This window comes from Equus caballus, chromosome 15, assembly GCF_041296265.1.
Source record: "Equus caballus isolate H_3958 breed thoroughbred chromosome 15, TB-T2T, whole genome shotgun sequence".
In the NCBI taxonomy this organism is placed as follows: Eukaryota; Metazoa; Chordata; class Mammalia; order Perissodactyla; family Equidae; genus Equus; species Equus caballus.
This window is the reverse complement of record NC_091698.1, coordinates 16,926,697-16,939,746: the sequence shown is the minus strand read 5'-3', so window position 1 is coordinate 16,939,746 and position 13,050 is coordinate 16,926,697. Positions and strand designations below refer to the sequence as shown.

Here is a 13,050-nt window from a genome sequence, read left to right as displayed (position 1 = left end):
AGCCTCTCCCATGTATACATGTTATAAAGCTTTGTTTAGTTTTCTCCTGTTATTCAATCTCATGTGAATTCATTCGTTCTCCGGGCAGAAGAACACAGAGCGAGTAGAGGAAATGTCTTCCTCCCCTACATGAGCAAGGTAGGGTGTTGGCAGAACTGTTAACAGTTCAGAGATTTTTTTTGTAAAGACTGGCACTTGAGCTAACATCTGTTACCAATCTTCTTTTTATTTTATTTTATTTTTTTCTCCCCAAAGCCCCCCAGTATATAGTTGTATATTCTAGTCGTGAGTGCCTCTGGTTGTGCTATGTGGGATGCCGCCTCAGCATGGCCAGATGAGTGGTGACATGTCCACGCCCAGGATCTGAACCAGCAAAACCCTGGGCCACTGAAGTGGAGCACACTAACTTAACCACTCAGCCACAGGGCCGGCCCCCCAGAGATTGTTTAATACAGTGATCATTTTGATTTCCCAGGTAGCCAAGAAAACTAGGAAATGTAATCTTCCTCCATGAAAGTATATCCTCTGTAGGACAAAGCAAGGTACAAATAAATACACACCTGGGCTCTAGAATTTTGTTCTGTCCTCTCTGCATTTAGGTTTGGATGAATACAGTTTGGGGAGAAAGGCAAGAAGAACCAACATTTTTAAGCACTAACTATGTGCTAGGCAAGGTGTTTTCATTAACATTGCTGTTTTTAATCTTAAAACATCAATTCGAGACAGGAACTGTCTATGTCATAAATGTAGAAAGTGAGTCAAGCAAGGAGCCAAGAACAGAAAGCAGAACACCAAAGGAGCAGGAGCCCATTTGGGGCTGGATGCATCTGGCCCTGCAGCCACTTCCCATGTTCCCACAAGCCCAGCTGTTTTAGATTCTCTCCATACAGAGGAGCCACAGCAGCACAAGAGCCAAGGTCTGCTGAAGAGCTCAGTTATGGGTGTGCACAGATGTTGGGCATGAACCCAGAGAAAGGAACAGTGTTCTCCTCCAAACAGCCCTCGAGTTTGCATAAACTCAAGGGAGCTGAGGTTTGCAGAATGACTAAGGCCACATTTGAGTGATCATTTACAGTTCCTCCTCCTCAGGCTGGGTCAGAGGGTTTGTTTCTGCTCAGTAGCAATTCTTCCAGAATGGCTCCAACTTACCACACTGACACCAAGAGCCCCACAAAGAGCGTTTCCCTGCTGAAGGTCCCATGTGCCTCTGACACGGTGGTATTTGAGCCTCTGCAATTGCCATCCCTAGAGAACACTGCCCTGCTTCCTTGGAATGCACTTTCTGTGCTCACTGACCCTTGGCCAGGCCTTTGGGCTGCTAATTTTCAGCTGGAGCTTGAAGGTAAGAATATGGTTTAAAAGAAATCCTTTACTTAACTCATTACTTTAATCTTTACTACAGTAATGTAGGTGCTGCTGTATAGGTAAGACTGATTAACTCAAGCTGGAAAATATTTTAAGGAACCTAAGATAAAAGATATTTGTAATGAACAGACATAGCCTAACAATGTTAGACCTAGAAATTCAGGGGCCTGAGGCAAAAATCTCCAAAAGCTCCCTCTCTCATAATACCATCTCTTTCTCACCCTGATCTCTTCCCCAAATACCCTCTCTCCCTTCTCCTCCTCCCCAACGAGCTCTACTTCTCTGCCCGTGACTAGTTCTCCCCAAAAGGGCTCTCCATTCATCCCAGCCATTGCCTAAGACAAATGCTGGGCCTGCAAAGAGGACTGGATCAGATCCCCATGCTTCAAGGGGCTTGACATGTACAAGTAATTGTTGGACAGTAGAGTAAAAACTATAAAATTCACAAAACACTATAGGGTTCCATGTGAGGGAATGATTATTTCTGTCCGTGGAGTCAGGGACAGTTTCACAAAGGAGGCAAACATAATCTGATCTGACCTGATGTGAAAGGGTGAAAAAGCTTACAGTCGGTTACTCAAGTGGTGATTTTTGTGCCTGTAAAAGTCAAAACTCTTCCTCTGTTTCTTCTTTATACCACTCACTCACTACTCATAGAATACTTCTGTGACCAGATGTTGGAGAGAACGAGGATTCCAACACCAAGAAAGTCTCAGATTCTCCAGACAGCAGTTGAGTGTCCCAAAATTTAACTCAATTCTGACACTATCCACTCAGAGATAGCATCAGATCCCACAGGTTAAGGGCTCAGTCCTACAAGACTGCACTCCCCACCCCAGACACCAATTGCAAGTCCAATTGAAAGTCCTCTGCTTCTGACAGACCTCCTTGAGACTAGAGGTTCCCAAGACTCTTTTTTCAGTTTAATTAATTTGTTAGAGCAGCACACAGGACTCAGGAAAACATTTTACTTACTGTATTACTGATTTATTATAAAGGATATAACTCAGGAACAGCCAGACTGAAGTGATGCATAGAGCAAAGTATGTGAGAAGAGGCACAAAGCTTCCATGCCCTCTCCAGATTGCTACCCTCCAAGCACCTCTACATGTTTGTGACCACACAAAGTTGGGGTTCTGTTGCCCAAGGTGTATAAAGAGCCAATTCTTACAGCATGGGATTTTGAGAAAAGAATACAGATTTATTGTGAGATTGATGTGCAAGGAGACAGGTGGTATATGGTCTCAGATTTGTCTCCATGATCTAGGTCTTGGGGCAAAATTTATGGGATGAAAGGCAGGGCAGTCTAAAGTGTCTAGATAGATGATGAGACATAAGGAGAAGTGAGGTAACTGATGATCTGTGCAAGCATAATCAAGCTTCATGGCTCTTCATAGGATGCATGTTCACAAAATGGTGGTGTTAGTATGAGGGTGGAGTTTTCAGTCCCTTATGTCAAAAGGATCACTTATTGGGCATTTCTACAGGCCCATTTAATGGGTTAATGGTCTCAACTGGCCTGAACTGGACAAGGGCTCGTTTTTATGCTCCTGAAAAACCACTCTTGTTACTCTGTTGATAAGATGGGGTCAGTTGAAATGGTCCTAGAGGGCCCATGGTTACAAACCACCCCCCTTTTTGTTGTTCATTCTTCACTGTTGAGGGAAATGAGTGACAACCATTCTAGCTGCTTCCCACTGGTAAAGGGCTTAGGTTGTTGCCTCTCATGGAACTAGTCTCTTGGTAAGGCAGTGATGCAGGTGGGCTCCCAAAGTTAGGCCTATAATGTGTAAGCAAGTAACCAGGTATTTAATAAGTATTTATAGATAAACAGAAAGAAAAACAAGTGTAATTGTTGGAGCAAATTATAAACCAGTTTCTGAGCCCAGGGGACAGTCAGTCAAGATTTCTAGACAACAGGGTCAAAGCATCTTTTCCAGCTTGAAATGTCTCTGATGATGTCATCCAGTGTTCAGATATCTTTCTGAGTGGCTTACACAGCAACAGGCATGAATCTCTCTTAAGTTTATATCAAGCTGTCCAACTTCAGTTTGCAGGGTTTCAGGAAAAAGTGTCATTTTAATTCTCAATGATTCCAAATGGAAATAAATTGAAAATGTTAGTTTGGAGATTTGTAGCCAGATATTTGAGGGGACTAGAAGAATTCAGGATCCAGTCCAGTTTACAGGTAGAAAATAAAATCTCCATAGATAATTAACAGAACTAGAATCTAATATCCACAAATCTGTATTATAGTTTCTATTGAAACATAATTTTTCTCTCTAAAATCATCATTTTTACCAAAGAGAGCCAAATTAAGACTAATTGATTGGCAAAATAATTCTAGTTTCAGCAAACTTGACCCAATTATTTACATAAGCACAGCAAGAATAGCAATTGGTCACATAGGCTGTTTAAAATCTGCTTTGCTGGAACTTTTTATAAGGAACTTCAGATTAAACTTTCAAGGCGTCTCAAGGCCAGGAAAGCCAAGCCAAGGACTAGTCATCAGGCTCTACCTGAAATACATATAGATTTGGGTGAATTCTTCTCTACTTGAGGTCCCCAAAATATCCTGAGGTTCTTGCACCTGCCAGGGAAGTGAACTTCTTTACTCACCTGGTAAGTTTGCTGGGAACCTTGTAAGCAAGGTACCAGGCCAATATTTCCAAGTGGCTTTATTTGTTCCATAAAGTCAATCCTTGTTAAAGTTGTCTGGTCTTGCATATTTCTCTCAAATATGACATTCCAGTCAAAGCCTTGGTAATATAACCAATGTTTCCAATTTTGTCCTGCTATAAGAAGATCAGATTCTTATTGAATTTATACAAATAACTATAGTGCCATGAAAATAAGAATACTTACTCATCAAAGAGTTTCCAAATTGTGGAGGGATCAGGCATGGAGGAAAAAATAAATATTTCAATTCTGCTTACAAATGCATAATTTACCAAATTGCTATAAGTCATAGTTAGCTTAAGAGAAAAGAGGAAAATGTTTCCTTAAATCTGGAAAAATAAGACATTTTGAAAATCAGCAACATTTCAAACAAAAAGTCATAAAAATTATAATCATCCTCATCAGTTCATTCAGTCCCATGTAACCAACTCTTTATCTTGATCTTCTATTAGCAGTTTTATGAGGTCATCAGTTTCTCCAGTAGAGTTCTGTAATTTCTTACCCAGCTCAGTTTTATAATCTGAAAGTTTATCAGAAACTTGTATTCTAGAGTAAGAGTCAGAATCCTTTCCATGAATCTCTCCGAAGATGAAATACATCTGCAAAAACATCAGAGTAAAACAACAACTGTTTGCAAATGACAAAAGACTCAAAAATGGCAATTTACAAAGAAACTTGGTTATTTCTGTGACATACAATGCTTTAAAATAATAACTTAGAATTATGACTGACAACCAGGACAGATCAGAATTTTAGGAATGTTGCAAATTTTTTAAAACATTTATACCAATAACATCCACCCACATAACATAACCTAGGAAGGTTTATCATCATTTATTTGACAATGCTTCCCATGTAATTTAACATATGAAATAAGCCTAATTAGTTTAATATCTTCCTCTTTATAGGAAGAGAGAATAAATTCTTTGAGAAGTCTCAGATGAAGTTTGTCAAAAATATCAAAAGATTTTAAAACACTTGGTCAAATAGGATCATAGCTCACTGTGAAATCATGCTTAGTTATCCATTTAACCAAAATGACAGCATAAGATGTTTGTAGGGAAGGAAGACAATTCCTCTACCCTCTGGGCCCTTCTGGCTGGCCTAAGAATTAAATTGACGAGAGAGAGAATAATAGGAGAAAATCAAACAAAGCTTTACAACATGTGTACATGGGAAAAACCCAGGAAAGCTGAGTAACTCACCAGAAAGTCCAAAGCCATTGCCTTAATTAGCATCTTTAGCTAAGAACAAAGGAGGATGCTGAGGGTAGTGGTTTGAGACTTCAAAGGGGAGAAGGCAATTTACATGGGGATGCAAATGGAAATGTTTGTTACAAAAGTATTTGCTGGGCTGGCTATAGACAATGCTATGTTATGCTATTAGCTCCTTCCTGGAACAGGCCTTCTATCTTAAATTCTTTTAGGCAGTTGGGGGAAGGCCAAAGTTTCTTTCAGAGTCTTTGTTCTTAAAAATAATCAAGCCAAAGAGACACATTTTGAGGTGGCCCATTCTGATCCCCCACACAGTAAAGGCAAACACAGAGAATTAAACAGTTTTTAAAAACATTAATAGAGAGACCTCATCATTTTGAACATAGGAAATTATTATGACAAAATAGAATTTCTGTCACTCAGGTAGATTTACTCAAAATAAAGAAAAATTTTTTATAATGTCTTTATCAAGAGCAGACTAGAATTTTAAGAAAATTATCCTTTTAAAAGAGAGGAAGACCAAATTCTAATTTTGTACCGTCTTACACATCTTACTTTTGATATCAAAATTCATTTGCTTAATTAAATTCATTTTAATCTTAGCCAACTTGACCATGCATAGTTTTTCCTCAGAGTTCTTCTCCCACAAACCTTCTATAACTTTCTTTTTACATCCAGAATTTGTCCTATGCTTTCTTTCCTTTCTAGTATTTTAGGACAAATTTATCTTTCTTAACAAAACAAACAAAAATATCTCTATTTTTTATACTTTCTTTACTAAAAATATACATCTTACTTTCTTTGAATGCAAAGATGCTTCCCTTATTAATTTTAATAGCTTTAATCACATATATTAACCAGAATTTTAACCCCTATAAACCTTAATTTTTAATGAAAACTAAGAAGTAAGCAACTATGAACTGTCTTTTACGTTAGCATTCTGTGGCTTGGCAAGTTTATAAATACTTTTCATAGCCTCTAGAAACATGCTACTTCATAGAATAATTTTTTAATAAAATACAAGACATGTTTACTAATAGACCCAGACATCTTTTGATTTCTCTGTAATAAGAAGCCAAAAGTAGATAAACTTATATTTAGCAATGATGTCTAATATTTTATCTTATTTGGAAATGATCTAGATTCAATGAATTTTCCATCATTTAATTTAACCTGGCAAAACTTCAAAGTTTCAAGTTACCAGGAGATTTTGGAAGTTATTTTAATTATACATGCTGTAAAGTATAATTATTGTTTAAAAGTTTGCCCAAACACTTTATCTTACTTACATCTATTTAGTTTACTCATTTCCAATAGTTATGTTTAGATTTCCTACAAAAACTTCATGAGACATCAGACGAAATCAGCTATCATTCTAAGCTATTATCTCTGCTGACAAATTTTGTAGCAGAGAAAATATAAGCTTATCTGACTAATAAACCCAGGTAGAATGAAGGTTGCATGTTTGTATCATATCCAATGCTGACAACTCTGAAGACATGTTTATTTTAATCAAACAAAAAAAACTTAAATAAGCTTCCATTTACCAAAGATTATTTTATATCATGCTAACTTGAAAAAGATTTGGTTAGTTTTTATTACATTTGGAAATAATTTATATAAGCACTTACTTTAAGTCAATTGGCTAGGACTCTTTTAGAAATCATATCATCTGATGGTAAGATATCACACACATATAACATACTTATGAGACAAGTACACAAAGACTCCACAGCTGTTGCTTTAAAATTATTGCCATGAATCAGGTACAGTAATATAAGGTTCACTAGTTATGAAAGAATAATTGAATCTAAATTTTGTTTTAAGCTCTTTCTACTAATATTTGTGGAGAAGACAGTCTAGATGTTAGATTTTGGGCAAGAGTGCTCTTATGGCCATTTGTCTTTCCTTTTTTACTTTTTTTTCCTTCAGTCTTAGAAATTGGTGATGGGCTATATAACAGTCCCCGGAGAGATTACACACTTTTTGAGATAAGGGAAATGGGTGGACTCTGAATCTAGAGCTTCATTTTGAGTTTTTCTAAGATTTTCTTAAGGACAGTTGCTCTTACTTCCTCAGATATTGGGGTTGTAACTTAAATGACATTATAGGTTGATCTACCTGTCCAACTATATCATCCCTAATTCACTTCTTTCCCTCTGAGTGCTTAGTTTTATTTCAGCTTAGAGAATAAGTTGCCCCAAAAATTCCTATCAGCTATTTATATCAGCTTCCAGTTTGGCCAAATTGCTGATTGTAAGTTGCTAAATGCTTTCAAATATCTTGTCAGGTTTCAGCCAGGATGAGCAGTAACTATACCTGGCAGTATTGAGCAACTCTATTAATCTTTAATGTAGCAGTTTCCCAGAAAATCTCTCTGAGTCTCATTATCTCTGGGAGTAGATTACATGGGTGTCTATAAAGCCATGACCTAATATGCTTTTCTTTTGAGTACCTTTTATAACTTAATTTTCTATTAGCTTCTTGCAACACAACTTTCAATAAGGTTATTTTGGAATTTTGAAGTTTTCACTTTTAAGTGCACTCTTAAATGTTCTTATCTAATCAGAACATTCCTTCTAACGGCCAATGTAATTCACCTGAGGTGACGGCAGTTTGGTAGGACCCTTAGCCACAAAAGGGAGTGCCACTCACATTTCTCTCCAACCACCTGTGACCACAAAATGGGGTGCCACCACATTTTTGTCCAACAGTATTTTTGGGACCCCCCTGAACTTTACAATTACCAAGCCAAGCCCTTAGGACACAAAACAAGCTTAGTAAGATTTTGAAGTTCTTTGTAAATATTTACAGCTTCCGGAACCTTTAGATTTTGCTCAATTATGCTGGAAGTTGGAGCACTTGGTTCTTTAAAGATTAAAGATTTTCCTTGTTCCTCGGTTTGGAGGCTCAAAAAGAGCCCAAAGTGGCCACTGTAATTTTAAATTATCCTGGATTATCTTGACAGCCATTTACAGTTATTCCCATTTCAGGGGGCTTTTTCCAAGGTGGTCTCAACAAACAAGGTAGTTTCGAAAGAGAATTTGCTATGGTCACTGAGAAACTCAGTCCCCAAACAGCCAACTCTCACAAATAAAATAATCAGATGTAGACAAACATGAACAGACACAGAATCAGTATTCTTGGACTCTAACCAAGGGTTTTCTGGGATACTAACCCAGAATTTGGGATTCTAACCCATTCTCTTGAGCGTCCCAGCAGCTATAGCCCTTTTATATTGTTTCTCTTGGAGTGGGACTCTAGCCCACAATTCTGACAAGACTATTAGACAATTTAGGCACAGGTATGTTTTTACAAGGTCACTCTCCCAAAAGACATCTGATCCAGGCACTGTTTCTTCTTTCAAAAGGAAAAAGAGCACCATGGGGCCTGGGGCACCATGGCAGGAAATGGGAATCCAATCAGCTGAGCCTCTAGACAAAATTGTCTGGGCAGCTACTTAGGGTCAGGGAAAAGACCCCACACCTCCCTGGGGGCTCCAGAGCCTTGGGTGGGCAGCCATAGCACCTAGTCCCTTCATGGTTGCCAAAATTGTTACCACACAAAGTTTGGATTCTCCTGCCCAATGTGCGTAAAGAGCCAAGTATTATGGTATCAGCTTTTGAGAAAAGAATACAGATTGATTGCAAGATCAATCTGCAAGGAGACAGGAGGCAAACACTCTCAGATGTGTCTCCCCAATCCAGGCCTTGGGGCAAAATTTATCAGATGTTTGGCAGGGTGGTCTGAAGTGTGAAGACAGATGATTGGAGGTAAGGAGACGAGAGGTAATCAATGATTTGTGAAAGCATAGTCAAGCTTCATGGGTCTTTGTAAGATTCATGTTCATAAAATGATGGTGTTAGTATGATCTGTGGGTGGAATTTTCAGCCCTTTGATGTCAAAACAGTCACTTACCGGGCATTTGTGCAGGCCAATTTGATGGGTTGGTGGTCTCAACCAGCCTGAAATGGACAAGGGTCAATTTTCACTTCCTGAAAAACCACTCTTAATTACTCTGTGATCAGTTGATCTGGTTCTAGAGGGCCCCTGGTTACATGTTCACCAACCCAGAAGCTCTCCAAACCCCATACATTTGGGATTTATCTGGAGGCTTCATGATTGATTAAATCATTGGCCACTGTGACTGGTTCAATCCCCAGCCCTTCTTCCCTCCCCAAAGATGGGGAAGGGGTGGGAGGAGCTGAAAATTCTGACCCTCTCATTACATGGTTGGTTCCCTTGGCAATGAGCTCTCAACATGTGATTGTTGAGGGGCCTTCCAAGTATCTTGTTAACATAAACTCAGATATGATTGAAAGTGTTTAGTTACAAAAGCACCATTTCACCTTATCACTCTGAAGCTATTTCAGGAACTGAAGACAAAAGAAAATATTAAAACAAAGGATGCCCCTATTACTCTAACCACTTAAGAAATTACAAAGGTTTTGGGAGCTGTGGGCCAGGAGATCTGGACAAAAACCAAGATATATATTTCTTATTATAAATCACATTAGCACAGTGCCCCTCTCTCCAAGGGTGAAGACGATGCACTAATGTGGCCCAGCAATGAGGGACCTAGGGGGAAAGGGAGAGGTCATAATGATTGGAATTCCTCCTGTGAGAACTGCTAGACCCTATGGTCCCACCACATTGCCCTGTTGCCTTGACTATCCTTCCCAAGCACGTCTTCCCTTCAGCTAGGTCTAATCATGCCCCCCATGGGCCTCTAACACAGAGCAGTACAGTGGAAACTATATTCCATGAGCCAGTTAAATTATTTAACCCCCCTGGTCTTCGGAAGCAGCAGGTTCTGGTGGCTCTCCTTTCTCCGTTGGCCCGGAATGCGGCCACCTGTCAGGACTCCACATGTTCTTGCCTGTACTCTGAACTCACACACTCTCACAGCCGGGCTCAGGTCTTCAACTACCCACCGTGTGCTGAAAGCACAACGCCTAACACAAAGTTGGCCTATGTGTTCAATGAAACATCATCTCCAGGCCGGAGCTCTAAGCCCACACTACACCTGCCTATGGGCCCTCTCCTCTGGATGTCCCATAGGTACCTCAAACTCAAGACCCCTCAAAGTGAACTTGCCATCCCTTCACACCCACCCCATTCAGGAACTGCTCACCCTCCAGTGCTCCCTTTCTCAATAAATGACGTCTCCCTCTACCCAGTTACCCAAGCTGGAAATCCAGACACGACCTTTGACTTCCGCTCACTGCTACACCACTTCACATCAGATTAGCCATGTTAAAAACAAAATTCAACTGAGAAGACTTGAATACCTAATTGGCTTTATCAAACATTCATGAATCAGACAGCATCCCATTCAGTAAGCAGAAAGGAGCTGCAAGGAGGTGAACAAAATGGAAGGTTTTTATAGGAAGAAAGATATTGGGACAAGGAAGTGAAAAGAGTGGATTGTTTCAGGCAAGGTTTCCTTCTCTTAGGGGAAAGCAGAGGTCTTCCTAGGCAGACCACTTCACTAGCGCTGACCAGGAAATTCCAGACTGATTAGTATAAATTCCACTCATGGGGGAAGCTGAAACTGCAATTAGTTTAGGTATGAAGTCTCAGCGGGGCTTAGTGCAAGTGATTCCATTTGGGCTTGTTGTTTCTTTTTAACAATCAGTAAGTGCCATTGACTATGCCTTCCAAAGATGTCTTGAACCCATTTACTTCTCTCAGTCCTCACTGCCACATTTTTGTAAATCTACAGGTTCCTCCTGACAAATAAAAATGGCAAGTAATAGGATATATTGGAGTATATGAGGAAGCCATTTTGTGTAAACCTAATTCGGCCTGACCTTGTCTTTCCAAAAGGGCCTGACCGAGGCAGTTGAGCATGCATTGTATATCTGCTTTAGAGATTCCCTATGGCAAGAGCAAAGGCCCTTGAGATAAAGGTGCAACTTCTCTCGCCCTCCCAACGTTGGCATCTCCTTAAAGATTAAGCATCTTTCTTTAGGCTGGGAACCGATTGCAGCGCTCATCTGTGACCCCCCAGCCAGAGGCAACACACCTGCCACCCCGTGGCATTCACTGAGACAGCAGACCTATCTGCCGTTTCCATCTATCGCTGTGCTGACAGAGCAGCCTCATGACTATTGTAAAAGGGACATTTCAATCATATGTGAAACATACTCTTTGAGGGTATGTAACCACCCTGTATACCCCTACTTCTTTGGACTGCTCTGTTCCTTTGTGGAAAGACTCTCCCAGGTTATAATCCTCAGATTTAAGCTCAGAATGAACTCACGCAAATTTTCATTTATAGATTGGTTATGGATTATTTTCATCGACACTCCCATCTTTTTTTTCAATTCCCTTGCAATTTATTCAAAGAAAGTGTATTCTTTCCCTGTAGACTGTCACAAGATCTAGATTTTGTTGATTGCCTAGCCATGGTATAGTTTAACATGTTCCAGTTTTCTCTGCACTTTCTGTAAATTGGTACTTGAATTTAGAGGCTTAATCAGATTCAGGTTCAATGTTTTGGGCAGGACCACTTCATAGGTAATGTGTTCCTCATCAAGAGGCACACAGGGTCTGGTTTTCTTTCCTTTCATGACGTTAGGAATGTTAAATGCCTAGATTCTTTGATCACTAAGGGCTGCAAAAGGACATTACAATTCTATAACTTATTATTTATTTATTTGTTGAAATAATTCTATAAAGGGAAACTTCTCTTCATCTGCTATTTGTTATTCAGTGGTATAATCAATATAAGAAATATTTTCAAAATAAACAGTTGGTTTCTGAACTTTAGTGAAAAGTATCCATATTAGTCTGCTCGGGCTTTCATAACAAAATACCACAGACTAAATGGCTTAAACAACAGAAATTTATTTTCTCACAGTTCTGTAGGCTGGAAGTCCACAATCAAGGTGTTGTCAGGTTTGGTTTCTCCTGAGGCCTCTCTCCCTGGTTTGCAGACTGCTGCCTTCTTGCTGTGTCCTCACGTGGTCTTTCCTCTGTGCATATACATCCCTGGTGTCTTCTTGTGTGTCCTAACCTCCTCTTCTTACAAGGCCATCAGTCAGATTAGGACCCACCCTATCAGCCTCATTTTAACTTCATTACCTCTTTAAAGACCCTGGCTTCCAAACACCATCACAGTCTGAGGTACTAGAGGTTAGGATTTCAATACACGAATTTTAGGGAGACACATTCAGCCCATCATAGCATCCGTGAGTGTTTTGCAATGTATATATAGGGTATTGCTGCCATAAGAGATTACCACAAATTTAGCAGGTTAAAGCAACACAAATGTATTATCTCACATTGTAAGTCAGAAGTCTGAAACGGGTGTCTCTGGGAAAACTGAGGAGTTGGCAGGGCTGTGTTCCTTTGTGCCTCCTAAGAAAAGCTGCTTCCAATCTCATTCTGTTTGTTGGCAGAATTCAGTTCCATGTGGCTGTAGGACTAAGGTCCCGTTTCTTTGTTGGCTGGCAGCTGAGGCTCGTTCTCAGCTTCCAGAGGCCATGCCTTGGCTCATGGCCCCCTTCATCTTCAAGCCAGCAGTGGTGGGATGAGGCCTTCTCATGCTTTGAATCTCTCTGGCCTCTTCTGCTGCTGCATCGCACCAACTGGCTCTTGTACCTGTCTCATCCACTTGTAAATGTCTTTGTGGTTACGTTATGTCCAGCTAGGTAATCCAGGACAATCTCATTGCCTTAAAGTCCTTAACCTCAATTTCATCTGCAAAGTCCCTTTGCCATGCTGTGTAATATATTAGGGATTAAGATGTGGACATCTTTGGGAGCCATTATTCTGCCTACCACTA

The 13,050-nt window shown here is 39.9% G+C and overlaps 1 protein-coding gene and 1 long non-coding RNA gene across 5 annotated transcripts in view; one reads left to right on the top strand and one right to left on the bottom strand.

Moving 5' to 3' along the window:
* The window catches only part of LOC138917639 (uncharacterized), a 70,354-nt gene that overhangs the window by 12,146 nt on the left and 45,158 nt on the right, over positions 1-13,050 (bottom strand). The window contains exons 2-3 of the long non-coding RNA XR_011425903.1: positions 4,547-4,643; positions 3,985-4,160 (exon numbers count right to left, since the gene is read on the bottom strand). This is a non-coding gene — a long non-coding RNA (uncharacterized lncRNA). The remainder of the gene's footprint in view (positions 1-3,984; positions 4,161-4,546; positions 4,644-13,050) is intronic.
* SULT1C2 (sulfotransferase family 1C member 2) overlaps positions 1,111-13,050 on the top strand; it is a 38,571-nt gene continuing 26,631 nt past the window's right edge. For 2 of the 4 annotated variants that reach the window (XM_070235024.1, XM_070235025.1), the window contains exon 1: positions 1,126-1,342. The gene's annotated coding sequence lies outside the window, so the exon portion shown is untranslated. Of the gene's footprint in view, positions 1,343-13,050 lie in introns of all 4 variants that reach the window. The other 2 variants (XM_023618462.2, XM_001501352.7) reach the window with 2 other exon arrangements.